Raw genomic sequence first — 14,856 nt, 5'->3', positions numbered from 1 at the left:
TTTCAAAGTACGGAAAAGTCTAATACAGAAGCATTCACCGTTTTATGATATAATTTTGGAAAATTACAACTATAGCACCTCTGTGGTGTATGCTGCAACCAATACCTAAATTTCTGTATGAGTAGGTTCCTGTAGTAGAAAGAACACTGCAATGGAATGTTCTTTAGGACACTACATTGCGTGAAGAAGAATGTAGTTTATTACACATCTCCCGACAATCCCTGATACTTTTTTGCCAACATTACATTCAGAACCCCTTGTATGAAAAGTAAATGCACATGTGATGTCATCAGTGATGTCATCCATGATATTTGTGATGTCATCATTGATGCCCTGGGTGTTAGTCTTAGCAGGGCACAGTGGTGGCACAAGTTATGGTTGCTTAGTTTACCATAACTGGCGAATTTCAGGGGTTTTTAGATTTTACTTGTAAGCATTACGTCCTTTTAACAACGTTTTTTTACTGAATTGCATAGGGTTTTATTAGTGCAACTTAACCATAACGTCCCTTTAACAAAAAGTTTTTTTTTAGTGAATTTGACAGGTTTTTAGTAGGGCAACTTATCTATACCGTCCCTTTAAGAACGTTATTTTGCTAAAGGGCATCGGTTTTTAGTAGTGGCACGTAACCAGAATGTAAAGTAACTTCTGACTTAATTACAAACCTTGGGCAGAATGCCACATGACCATATGCTGGCGTACAGCACTGTGACGTGTCCCACAATCCATACACACTTAACAATAAGATGTATGCCTAGTGGACAGTGTGGAAATACATTTCATATTGATGTAGGAACGGCGACCTTCAACATTTCCCTTGCACAGCTCCAACACGTATTGGTAGTCAGCCATTAGCAATGTATTGCACATTACATACTTTTAGCAAAAGTTCTAGTTATCTGAAAACGACATCAGCTAAGGCCATTCCTCCTCCCCAAGAAACAGCAGCACTGCTGTAATGAAGGAGCATGAGAAACGCTGCCCCTACCTTACAGATAACAAACGCACAATATTTTCTGCCGTACACCTACCCCCCATATTACTGTTTGGGGCCTCTTTCCTCATTTCCGTTCGCAAATTTCCTTTTTAGCTGTCCTACCAACAAAAAAAAACGCCATCCATAAACAAAGTAAATGTTCCTTTAAGAACCACCTTTCACAGTGTAAACATATTTAAAAAAAACAAATCGCATACACTCCATCTACTTTATATTTCGCAGTAAAGGACATACACGTAATAAGTTTTGCAATTAACAATCTAGATTTACAAAGCATTAACGTGTGGTACTAAAAAATAGGATTTGTCGTTATAATCCAGCCCCCTGCGGCGGTCGGGATTACAAAACAAAATCCTTTTCCAAGATGGCCACCATAGAAAGGGAAGGCGGTTGTTCCATACATGTCTCCTCTTTGCTTTCCATGGCAGCCTACAAAAAGTAAAAATATGTGCCGTGATGCAGAACCTGAAAATGAACATACAGCGACATACAACGTAGCACGTTTTATTTTGAAATAATACATTGTTTTTTAAAAGAAATCATTTACATTTTAGAATTTGTAAAGTAGTTTTATTTCACAAGAAACTGTTCGAGATGATCGGACTATTCCCATTTTCAATGAAAGTGTAACATTGTTTCTATGTGCGTCATCGAAAATGTTAATGGTGAGCCGCACGTTGTTCTTTTCGTATGCACAAAGTATGCATTTTCGATAAAGCAACCGCTTTGTTCGCACAGTGATTTCCAAGACGTCGCCATGACCTTCGGCCAACAACAACATAAAAGAGGTTATGTTACTCCTAATGGCCACTTCAGCGTACGGACAAAGGGGGCGGCGCATTTATCCCACAAAATTGTGACGGACAGGCAGCCGGTCTCGATCAGTTGCATCTGACGGCCAAAGAAGCCATCACTTGGCATCTGGAATCCATGGCACGCACAGTGAGGCAGGATGTAGCTGGTCGGAAAACGTAAGAGAAAGTACGTATCAATACCCAGCCTTCAGCAAGCAATGTCAAAAAAGACAAAAAGAACGTGGAAACTAATACACAAATCGAAGTGGTCATACATTACATTTTAAGGAAATATTAGCGTTGAACATGGGTAAATCTATTGACAAGCTACAAACGTCGAGAATCTGCACTCTCCATAAATTACAAAAAAATGACAACTACACACAAAGATGGTCCTTTAGTTACAAAGCCAAAATGAATGGTCAAGTAACAAAAAATTACATCTCGTGATTTCAAAAAAGACCAAAAGAACGTGCAAAGTGATACACAAAGCGATGGAGTAAAACATGACATTTTAAATAAGAAAAATTAGCGTTGAACAAGGGTAACTCTAGGCAGAACATGGGTAAATCTAGTGACAGGCTACAAACGCCGAGAATCTGCACTCTTCATAAGTTAAAAAAAATTACATCTACACACAAAGATGGTCCTTCAGTTAGAAAGCCAAAAATAATGGTCAAGTAACAACAAATTACATCTCGTGATTTCAAAAAAGACCAAAAGAACGTGCAAACTGACACACAAAGTGATGGGGTCAAATGTGACATTTTAAAGAAGAAATATTAGCGTTGAACAAGGGTAAGCCTAATCATAGCCTGCAAAGGCGGAGAGTCCGCAACTCTTCGTCAGTTATATTGTCAAAATTATTGTTCTGGTAATAACAAATTTAAACTCGGTCCGGTGTAGAGTCGTCAAAATTAAACTTACATGATATTTACCGCCTCCATTGGTTTTCTATAAAGTCAGACAGCAATGTGTTTGCAGCAAAGAATCTGCGTGAACTGATATTTCATGTGCTTTACAAACGTTTTTGAAACATAACCTTATCAAATGGTATTTTTTGGAAACTTTAACACCCTGCATTGTTGCTTAAGTTTCCCTTTCGCTCAAGGTCAAAAAACAATTGCCCCTTATGGTTTTAGATGGATGCGTGGGCCTACTGAGCTCGCAACCATAAAAGTAAACCAAGTGACCTTCACTCAGAATGCAAATACATTCTCACTTTGCAACAACATATGAGAATCCATTCATGAGAACCGCTACTCCCATACACTTGCAGAACCGCTGTTTCCAACAAACAGTGCAGGTGGCTCGCTCAGATTGAAAACTCTAGGACGCCAGTCTGACTGCAATATTATTCTACATACATTGTAGCACAGATGCAGTAATTGTTCGCCATATATTGAGCATCAACTTTCAGTTTACCGTATGACTTTGGTGACAATAAAACACCACTTTTAGCCTTTCTGCTCCCACATCCCTACCCAGCCTCATTAATGCTCATCTTCCGAAACAGTTTTTCATAAGTGTAACAATTGCAATGGTGTCTTGTTTTATATGTATTACCGGCGCTGTCCGTCTACAACCAAAACACAAACAAAAGATGGCGTGCGCAGCAAAATAATCTGACGCACTTCACGCTGTTCCACAACCAATCAGTGAAAGCGTCACATGTCCGCAGACATGATGCTACGGATTAGCCAATCGATTTCTTGTCCGCGGAGCGAACAGGGAAGTGTGACCGTGGAACGGACATAGATATCATTAATTTTTTGAGACATACTTTTTGGTCGTTTTAAAGGAAACTACTGGACGGATTGTCACCAAATTTACAAAAGCAACCTTTCGGGACCAAGCCCATGCCCCTGCCGTAAATCTGGTGAAAATCCGTCCAGCAGTTTGGCCTGTAGGCGTGCGCAAAGTTTTTCCCCTATTCAGTCTATGGGAAAAAAAACCTTTTGGGACCCCGCCTATAACTTTTCCGCCCTGGACTAAACATCACCAAACTTTACAACAACATATGAGAATCCATTCATGAGAACCGCTACTCCCATACACTTGCAGAACCGCTGTTTCCAACAAACAGTGCAGGTGGCTGGCTCAGATTGCAAACTCTAGGACGCCAGTCTGACTGCAATATTCTTCTACATACATTGTAACACAGATGCAGTAATTGTTCGCCATATATTGAGCATCAACTTTCAGTTTACCGTATGAGTTTGGTGACAATAAAACACCACTTTTAGCCTTTCTGCTCCCACATCCCATCCCAGCCTCATTAACACTCACCTTCTGAAACAGTATTTCATAAGTGTAACAATTGCAATGGTGTCTTGTTTTATATGTATTACCGGCAATGTCCGCGTACAACCAAAACACGAACAAAAGATGGCGTGCACAGCAAAAGAATCTGACGCACTTCACGCTGTTCCACAACCAATCAGTTAAAGCGTCACATGACATGACACATGACATGATTGGTTCTTTATAACGCGCTTAATACCCAGAGGTTTCTAAGCGCGGACCCGGGGATCGAACCTGTGGTGCTCCGTGACGTCTTGCTTCCAAGGCGAGCACGTTGCCCCTGAGCTATCCTCCCGAGACATGTCCGCAGACATGACGCTACGGATTAGCCAATCGATTTCTTGTCCGCGGAGCGAACAGGGAAGTGTGACCGTGGAGCGGACATAGATATCACTAATTTTTTGAGACATACTTTTTGGTCGTTTTAAAGGAAACTACTGGACGGATTATCACCAAATTTACAAAAGCACCCTTTCGGGACCAAGCCCATGCCCCTGCCGAAAATTTTGTGAAAATCCGTCCAGCCGTTTGGCCTGTAGGCGTGCGCAAAGTTGTTCTCCCATTCAGTCTATGGGAAAAAAATGACGTTTTGGGACCCCCCTATAACTTTTCCCCCCCTTGACCAGACATCACCAAACTTTGCAACAAAAAAAATCAGAGTGGCCCATATACTTTTTTTGCAAAGTTTGGTGAGGATTCGTCCAGGGGGAGCGGAGTTATAAGCCGCCCAAAAAGTGCTCTTCCTATGGAAACAGCAACTTAACCATAACTACACGGCCACTATATATATATATATATATATATATATATATATATATATATATATATATATATATAAAACAAGGGGTGGCAGGGGCGCAACTCTGGGTCCCAGCTGCAATCTGCTCACAGTCCAGTGAGGTTCTCCTCCTAGCGCATGCTTTCATGCCTCAGCAAAGTTCAAGGAGGCTGATCTGATTCAGGTGTGCAATGTTGAATCCTACTGGTAAATACCAGGATGTTGCAGCAAGGAGTTCTGGTTGCAGTAGTTCAGAGTGAGCCGGGTTCCAACACTCCCCCATTATTTAGTATTTGTCCTCAGTGGGGGGAGAGGGAGTTACCAACAGTGTGGCACTCCAGAGTACTACAGATACCAGAATTCCCTACTGCAACATCCTGGTAGTTAGGAGGAGAACATCTCTGGACTGTTGAGCTGATTGCAGCTGGGACCAAGAGTTGCGCCCCTGCCACCCCTCTTTTGTTTGCACATATAACTGGAAACTGGGGCTCCTGAGGGGCTTCACCCAGGCTACAATGGCTGACTTTGGAGTGCCACACTAGTGGTAACCACCCTCCTTCCCTCCCCATTGAGGGCTAACGTTGAAAAATGGGGGAGAGTTGGTTCCTGGCTGGCTCTAAACAACAGATACAGATACCAGAATTCTCTGCTGCAACATCCTGGTACTTGCCAGAGTGATTCAACCCAGCACACCTGAATCCAATCAGCTTCACTGAAGATTGCTAAGGCATGAAAGCGTGCTAGGAGGAGAACATCACTGGAATGTTCAGCTGATTGCACCTGGGACCCAGAGCCAGCCACTGCCACCTCTCTGGGTATTAATTTTGGCTGATGCCTCACTTATTGAGTTTTGTACTCAAGATAAATGCATTAACATCAAGTGATTATAGATTTATAGTTCATGGAGGTTGCGACAGGCTACTGAGTTGGCTGCTGGGTGCTCGGAACTCCCCCAAGCATGTATCACAAACTTGATATTGGGGATAAAGGAAGTTAACATTTGGCAATTGCCAGCCAGTTTGGGATTTGTGGCAGGGGTGCAATATAATCGCATTGACAGGTTATAGTTTCATCCATATAGACATGGGTTAATGTATTGAATGTTAGTTGTTATTTGTTGCACTAAACTGTGTAAATAGCACTACAGTCTATATGGGAGAAACGATGACCTGTCTTTGCGATCATATATACACATTTTGGCTCCGTATATATCATTCCCATGGAAGCGCAAATTGGCAGCATATATGGCATTAACTAGGTTGAATGTCCTCACATGGAATATTACAATTGGGGTTGTTTTACCGTGACCGAAACGGTCGCAACAGAAATGACTGCATGGGAAATGTACGCAATACAACAATGTTCGTACATTTCACATGCTGACATCCATTGTTAAACAACCCCAAATCCATACAAGCACACACCCCCACCCACACCCCCAACCTCAACACACACCCAACACACCCCCAACCCCTACTTACCTTTCATTCCGACGCGCTGTATCCCTGCTGCGCTGGTTCCCTTTCACTTTGGTGATCAGAAACCGTCGCCGCAGGCTCCTTTTATTTATTTCATTTTTATTTTAGTCTGGTCAGCTGCAGGGGTATCCCCCACAACCCCTGCTCACTATACTGTATAATGAAAAACCTTTGCAGCCTTGAAGACAACTAATGGCAAGCTGGATAGATAGAAATGTCAATTTTCTTGTTAGGGATAGGTTGGGTGCTGCAAAGAACTAGAGCACTCAGATTGCAGAGTGTTTCAGGAAATGGAAATACACAAAAGATTCTAGTCACTGAATCCTGCGCACCTTTGAATGTGTTCTCACAACAATGGTTAATAAAATGCTTGAAACTCAATGTGATTGTCAAAGAAACAATTTAATTAATTCCAAAATTAATTTTCTCCTCTTAGTTCAAAAGTTTAGATAATGTCTCTCCTATTAGTCCACAAAATTAGACATTCCCTCGACACGTGTTTCCCCAAGTGCATTGGTTCTTCAGGAGGGTGTGAACACTTTACTTTCATTTCATTGTGCACACTTAGATTTCAATCCAATGTATTATTTTCATACATTGAACAATTCTCTGTTGAAAAGTTAACCAAAATAGAATATTAGAAATTGCATAATATGTTTGTACAAAAGTTCTAGTGAAGACATTAATAATTTGCTTTCTGAATAGTGGCTATTGTTTGTACAGCGAGAACAAGGCAGTTAGTTTGATTTCACACATTTCATTTTTTTCGTGAATGCGCACTGTTTTCAAAGTGCGCTCTAATACTTGCAGTTGCTTTACAAAAATAGAACGGGATATTTAGGTAGTAAAAGTGCATTATGTCATTCTCACCTTAGAAAGTTTTGAATAAGTCAATGGGTAGAAGTTTTAATAATGCCCCTTCATTTCTTTCAAAAAAGTGCGAGTTTGCGGTCAGCGTTGCTTGTGTTTTGTTTTTCATTGTGCGGTTGCGCGCAATGATCTAAAGAGAAAACAGAATATTGTTTGAAGGTTTGCGAGCTCATCTAAAACCCAGTAATATGAATTCTGTGACAGCAAGAGCGTGCTGTTAGAAACTATTCCCTTTCTTACCTTAAGTATTCTGTGCAAGTTTCTATGCTTTCAGTCAGTGTTCTTCGTTTTCTGATGTTCATCGGGGCACTTACTGACTTTAACATGGCCGTTAGAGAGAAAAGCCATACAAGAATTGAAAAATGATCAGAATCTAACAGTCAAAGGGAAAATAGTCCTCCTTAACACTGAAGATTACATCAGAATGGCAGAGATACATCTCAAGGATGAGAATTGGTATGAAAAATTAACGGCAAATCCGATTCCCAAACTATCTGAAACATGGGCTGTCAAAACAAAAAATTGGAACAATGAAGGCCTTCTAACTGACGAAGAATCAGAATTTTTGAATATCCAATACCCTATCATTGGAAGCATTTACTTTCTACCGAAAATTCATAAAAAATATGACAGATTACCTAGCAGCAGACCAATAATCAACAGCATAGGGCCCCTAACAGAGCCTACATAGAAACTCATCTACAACCGTTGGTTCAAAATTTGTCTTCCTTCATCAAAGATACAAAAGACGTTATACAACAACTCACATTCATCAACTGGGAGTCTGGTTTTAGGTTAGTAACATTTGACATTTGACGTAACAGCTTTGTACACAAGCATCATCCATAACAACGGCATAGAAACAGTCTGATCCTTTTTACAAACAAGATCAATATCTTATTATCACCAAAATGAAATGATTTGTGAGATGTTGGATTTCACTCTCAAGAACAATGTTTTTCTCTTCAACAAACAAATATAATATACAGAAAAAAACAAGGCACAGCAATGGGCGCGAAATTTGCCCCTGCCTATGCTAATCTCAGAATAGTACAAACAATTTATTTTTTTGGTCGGGTGAGCTGCAGGGGTGTCCCCAGCAACCCCTGCTCACTATACTGTAACTTTTGGTAGTTTGAACTATTAGTGGTATGTGTTTTAGGTCTTTTGGTGGGATTGGTAATTTGGGTTCAGTCATTTTGGCCTATTCCAAACATTAGAGCCATGCAGAACCCTGAAAAGTAATGGCAGAGTATCCTATATGGTAAGTACGACCTTGTAATTATATTCATGTAACAAGAGGCACACAATGCGTCTGATGCGCACTTGCCTCCTGCCCTGAGGTGGGTTATACCTCTATGGTTTCCATGGGTGTAATTTTAGGGTGGTGACAAGGGTGTTTGTCCCCCCCAACTTTCGTGACATACCATTTTGTCCCCCTTATTTGGCAGGGTCCCTTTCCTTTAGATGTCAAGTGCCCTCCCAAATTTTCAGCAAAATTACTCCACTTATGGTTTCTCATATGTGACTAACGCCAGGGGGGTAGCCACCTACATTTGTTGCTCTTTACAATTTCAGATGTGCAATAATATGTCCGTCCCCCTGCCAGTGTGTGAAAGCCATATTATATGACACTTGGTAACAGTTACACCCAGTGGGTAGAAAATGCCCACATCATTCTCTGGTCCCGTCATCACTCTCGGGATTGCCTACATTATGACATCACAGAACATCCTTACGTAATCCTAGAAATTTGTTAGACTATTCTGTGGTATTTTTGCCAATAACCCTTGATTCACCCGGTTCAAAATATAATCCCTGGCACTTCAAAAAGGCTCAATCAATGACCCTTTTTTCTGAACCTAGATTGCACAAGCAATCCTTTAACATGAATATGGGCTTGGTTATGGAAAATGATATACTGTGGGAAATATTTAAAGTATATATTTCATGGACTGCATAGATCTAAGGTAAATGGTATTATAACATCTTTACATCAATTCCTCTCACGCATCAAGGCAGAAATGATGGCACTGGAGCATGGATATGCTCTAAGCAAATCCTCGTGCATGCTGGATAAACTAAGGGAGGCAACAAACAGTTTTGGAGAGATAGCCGACATGTAGCTGAAATTAATTGAGAGTTTCAAACAGACGAGACAATACAGTGAGTGAATGGCCAAGGTGTACTCTCGATTGGTCACTCTGCAAAGAAAGGGGCCATACTGGTCTAACAATCGTGGAGGACCAGAATGGTACTTTAAAAAAGCATGCTGTAGGGATTAATGGAGTATTCAAGCCATGTTATAGAACTCTACATTCCTCTAAGCTAGATAAGTCGATGGCAGCAATAACCAATTTCCTTGACCAAATAGCAGTGGGATGGCTCAATGAAGAGCAAGATTCATTACTAACTCATCTGATTACAACTGTTGGGATCAAGCAGGTGACTAAGTCAATAGCAGACTTTAAGTCACCCAATATGGACAATTTAACATCAGAATTGTATAAAGAGATAGCAAAGGAGGTATTTCCTCACTTATTAGAAATGTATGTGTCGTCGGCGGCACTACTGAGTAGCAAAGAAAATGGCTGGCTGAGTGAACAGCTCCTGAGCCCGACTTCTACATCCTGAATAAATCCTACATGCTGAGTTGGGCTGGATGAACAATATTACTAACCACCCATCCTGAAAGCTACTGGAGAAAGGACCTCCCTTCCAGGACTCCCATTGGTGTAGGGGGGACCTGTTGTGGTGCCCCACGTTCCGGGGAAAAGAGCTCACAAAGCACCAGTTATCTTGAAAAATCGTGATAAAGTGAGCACCACAAAACACCCATTTAAGATTTGCTTATATCCATGATGTGGAGCTTCACATGAAAAAAATAAAGTTGCTTTATGTCAGTAATCACATGTTTTCAACATCATGTATAACAACGAGCTTGAGGTTTGTGACAAAGAATCTCCATGTCTTCCTGAGATCATTACACAACTTTCTTTATGGCTGAAAGTACAGTGGGGATATGTAGCTTTTTCAGGTTGGCAATGATATTCTTTTGGCTTAACAACATGTTGCTATAAGGATTTACATGTTGTCATGTAGCTTTATTATACAATTTGTGTTTTTAATAAATAAACTCTATAGGACATGATTACTGTAGGCCTTGACATCCAAACTATTTGTACTGAGTAAAGCATGCAAGGTATGTGGTCACATTTGCAGAGTGGATTAAAATCCCTCGTCTCCCAAAACACCCTCCCCCCCCCCCCGCTGTCCCCATCTGTCTGGCCATCTGACTGCCTCAGTTTTGGATGCAGCCAGAGTTCCCTTACTCCACTTCCACCATTGCCCATTCCTAATCCCTTAATAGTAACAATAATCTGTGATAAAAAGACAGGAAGAAATGTGATGTTGGGTTGCGGTGCAGTACTGCCTCTCAGGTATCAGTATTTGTCAAGACACTAATCCAACCAATGTTAAACTTAGCTGTAGGTTCTGAAGAAGATGAATATCGAAGACTTTTGGCTGTTTTTTGCAACAAAAAGGAGGTCCATGAAACAACCACAGAAAGTACATCACAGCACAACACATCATTCTGAGAGGTAACCCTGAAGGTAACTTGTCGAATCAGAAAAAATGATGAACGTAAATTCCAAACTCATTCAAGATTGTGTATGTCAGCAACCATAAGAACACATGTTGTGTGGTGAAATATTCTCCCTCTCCCCTCCTATACTGGCTTTCCCCTATACCTATACCCGCCTATCTGTCCATGTCCCCGCAGAATGAGATTTAACTTTCTAGTCACGTAGAAATAGCAGGGAGAAACCACATAAAGAGGGGATTTGGGTTAATACACTTCCCATGGTAACATGGGCCTCGACACACTGATAATAATGGTACATATGATGATCCATTCTTGTATGAAATGTAAAAAAGGTAGCAGATGCCCCTCTCTCGAAAGAACATGGCATGATAACCTGTTCTGTGGTTTTTACCCACTGTGAGAGTCTGCAGACATTGCTTTTTGCTCACTGCACTTTTCACAAAGGAGGAATATCCATTTGCATATCAGTCTTTGTCCCGCCCACAAGGGCAGTGCAGCACCGAAATGCCAGGCAAACCTCCTTTGAACAAGAGTACCAACAGCAACCCCATACACGTGTTTCAGCCTTGTTGGGCCACATCAGTGAAGTGGAGCTTTGCCACTCTGAGCACAGTAAGCAGGCATCCACATCTGGGTTCCCCCAGGTATTTTAGGGTGACCAACCCCAAGTTCCTTACAAAATGTACAACAATATTTGAAAAATGTTTGCAAGGAACTTGGGGTTGGTCACCCTGAGTTACCTGGGTGAACCCAGATGTGGACCACCTGCTCACTGTGCTCAGAGAGGAACAGCTCCAGCTCACTGATGAGGCCCAACAAGGCTGAAACATGTGTATGGGGTTGCTGTTGGTGCTCTTGTTCAGAAGGGAATTGCCATAGCATTTTGGTGCTGGACTGCCCATGTGGGTGGGACAAAGACTGATATGCAAATGGTTATTTTCCATCTGTGAAAGGTACAGTGAGCAAAAAGGCATGGCTACGGACTCTCAAAGTGGGAAAAAAAAACACAGAACAGGTTATCATGCCATGTTCTTTCTGGAGAGGGGCGCCTGCTAACATTTTTGAAAAATGTTTGCAAGGAACTTGGGTTGGTCACCCTGAGTTACCATGGGGAACCCAGACATGCACCCCCTGCTCACTGTGCTCAGAGAGGCACAGCTCCTCCTCACTGATGAGGCCCAATAAGGCTGAAACACGTATATGGGGTTGCTGTTGGTACTCTTGTTCAGAAGGGAATTGCCATAGCATTTTGGTGCTGGACTGCCCATGTGGGCGGGACAAAGACTGATATGCAAATCGATATTTGCCATCTGTGAAAGGTACAGTGAGCAAAAAGCGATGGCTGCGGACTCTCAAAGTGAGAAAAAAAACACAGAACAGGTTATCATGCCATGTTCTTTCTGGAGAGGGGCGACTGATACCTTTTTTTGGAAAATTGTATGAAATGTATGTCACATTACAGTGATATTTTAACCATATTTTTCGTAATGTACTGAAGGATGATGCTATGTAATGTAAAGTAATGTGTCAATTGTATAGCATCTTTCCCCATTGGTGATGGTCAGAATGTGCTGTAGTTTGAATACCCCCTGAGGGGACCGAAGTCTAAGGTATGGGAAATTCGAGGAGGTGCTAATATGCATGTGTGCATTGTAGCCAATATGAGGATATGAAGGGGTGGCCAAGTCCCTGCTAGCCATCCATGTCTAGATGGCATGTGGGTGGAGAGAGGTAGTCTAGAGAGGAAGTCTAGAGGGGGTATGCGAGAGGATGGTCATTATGTCTGTGGCTGCAATTCAAATTTTTTCATGAAAAGTAGCTGTTTTATGGCAGAAGTGTTCTGCAAAGTGTCATTCGAGTTGTGTATGAAAGCAGATGATGCCACTTCCTGTGATGTTAAGTGGTGAAAGGTCGTGTGCCACCACTTCCTGTGATGTCATCATGGTGTTAAAAGGCAGCGTGATGTCACTTCCACTACCTCTAGCATTTTGGTGAAATAACGTCCCTGGGGCCTGGCTGTCCCGGATCTACAACTTTACTATCTTATAGCTCAGGCACACTATGCAACTTGGTGGTTCACAGATATGCATGCATACCCTTGTGTAGCGGATGCGATAGCAGCAGCGCACCCAGCGGCTCTATCATCCATTCTAAAGGGGGAAGCATATGCCATACGAAGGATATACAAATGGTCCATAGAACTAGGAGCACGTGGCCCGAGGCAGCACAATTCCGAGGCGAGGCAAGGCTTTAATCTCCTCAATTTACATTGCAGGCTATCCTGGGAGTAGAAATTAGTTTTGATAAACAATTCTGCATAACTTTGAAAGATAGGCATTACCAAGTTACAGGGTTTCCATGAAGGAGGCACTTTGTTTTCCTTGGAAAAATTGAGATCAGGAGGGGAGGTTAATGCATTGATACTTCCACCGAGCCTCTGATCCCCCCCATTGCACCGTACAGTACTGTACCCCCAGGGAATTCCCATATGATCAGTACACTGTATAAAATGGTCGCGGCTCAGAGAAACAACTTGCCGGATAAAGTGCAAATAATTTGGGAAGGTAGGCTAATGAGGACTGGGAGCTTGCCTGCAAGCAAACCAGATCAATTGCAATAAATTACAGGCTTGCACATTTCAAATAATTTCACCATTTCCATTATACCATTATATTGTATGTTCATCAGAGATGGGAATGACAGTGGGTGGTTGTTGAAGTGTAGCATGGCAGTAGGTGTTGCAGAATGGCAGTGGATGTTGGTCAGAGTTGGGAATGACAGCGGGTGTTGGTTGAAGTGTAGCTTGGCAGTGGATGGTGGCGGAAAGGCAGTGGATGTTGGTCAGAGTTGGGAATGACAGTGGATGGTGGTTGGAGTGTAGCATGGTAGTGGATGGTGGCAGAATGACAGTGGATGTTGGTCAGAGTGGGGAATGACAGCGGGTGATGGTTGGAGTGTAGCATGGGAGTGGATGGTGGCAGAATGCCAGTGGATGTTGGTAAGAGTTGGGAATGACAGCGGGTGGTGGTTGGAGTGTAGCATGGCACTGAATGGTGGCAGAATGACAGTGGATGTTGGTAAGAGTGGGGGATGACATCGGGTGGTGGTTGGAGTATAGCTTGCCAGTGAATGGTGGCAGAATGACAGTGGATGGTGGCTGGAGCACAGCATGACAGTGGATGGTGGCGGAATGACAGTGGATGTTGGTCAGAGTTGGGAATGACAGCGGATGGTGGTTGGAGTGTAGCATGGCAGTCGATGGTGGCAGAATTAATGGATGTTGGTCAGAGTGAGGAATGGCAGTGGATGGTGGCAGTATGACAGAGGATGTTGATCAGATTGGGGAATGACAACAAGTGATGGTTGGAGTGTAGCTGACAGTGGATGGTGGCAGAATGACAGTGGAAGGTGGATGGAGTTCATCATGACAGTGGATGGTGGCTGAATGACAGTGGATGTTGGTGAGAGTGAGGAATGGCAGTGGATAGAGGTAAGAGTGGAGTGACAGTATCTCGTGGTTGGTGTCCAGAATGACAGCGAGTTGTGATTGAAGAACAGAATGATGACATTGGATAGTGGTAATTATAACATTGGCCGTGCTCTCGGAACTTCAATAATCGGTGCTATTGATCTTTCGATTAATCAATCTCAAAACGATGAATGAATAAGCTACAATTGGCCTCATTACGACCGTGGCGGCCACGGTATGAACGGTGCCGGTAAGGGACCGGCACCGTTCATACCGGGCCGCCACATTACGAGTTCTGCAGCGGGTCCCTCTCTGTACACCTGGCCAGACCAGACGTGCAGAGCGGGACCCGCTAGCAGTACAGGATGCTAACAACGGGCCCGTTGTTAGCATCCTCCCCATTCCCATTGAGCCCTGTAGGGGCTCAATGGGAATGGGGACGTACCGGGTCCGGGTCCCGTGAAAGGGAACTACTGGGCCCTCCAAGGTTGGAATGGCCCGGTAAGTCCCCTTTTGCGGGACCCGGACTCGAGTTTGGGGGTAGCCATGCCACTAAAAA

General features: G+C 42.7%; 1 protein-coding gene across 1 annotated transcript in view; it reads right to left on the bottom strand.

Moving 5' to 3' along the window:
- LOC138581303 (solute carrier family 22 member 4-like) overlaps positions 1-14,856 on the bottom strand; it is a 745,421-nt gene that overhangs the window by 206,700 nt on the left and 523,865 nt on the right. The window lies entirely within an intron of this gene.

Source organism: Ambystoma mexicanum, chromosome 3p (genome assembly GCF_040938575.1).
Source record: "Ambystoma mexicanum isolate Mex_15411 chromosome 3p, UKY_AmexF1_1, whole genome shotgun sequence".
Classification (NCBI taxonomy): domain Eukaryota; kingdom Metazoa; phylum Chordata; class Amphibia; order Caudata; family Ambystomatidae; genus Ambystoma; species Ambystoma mexicanum.
The sequence above is the reverse complement of the archived record's forward strand: the minus strand, read 5'-3'. Positions and strand labels throughout refer to the sequence as shown.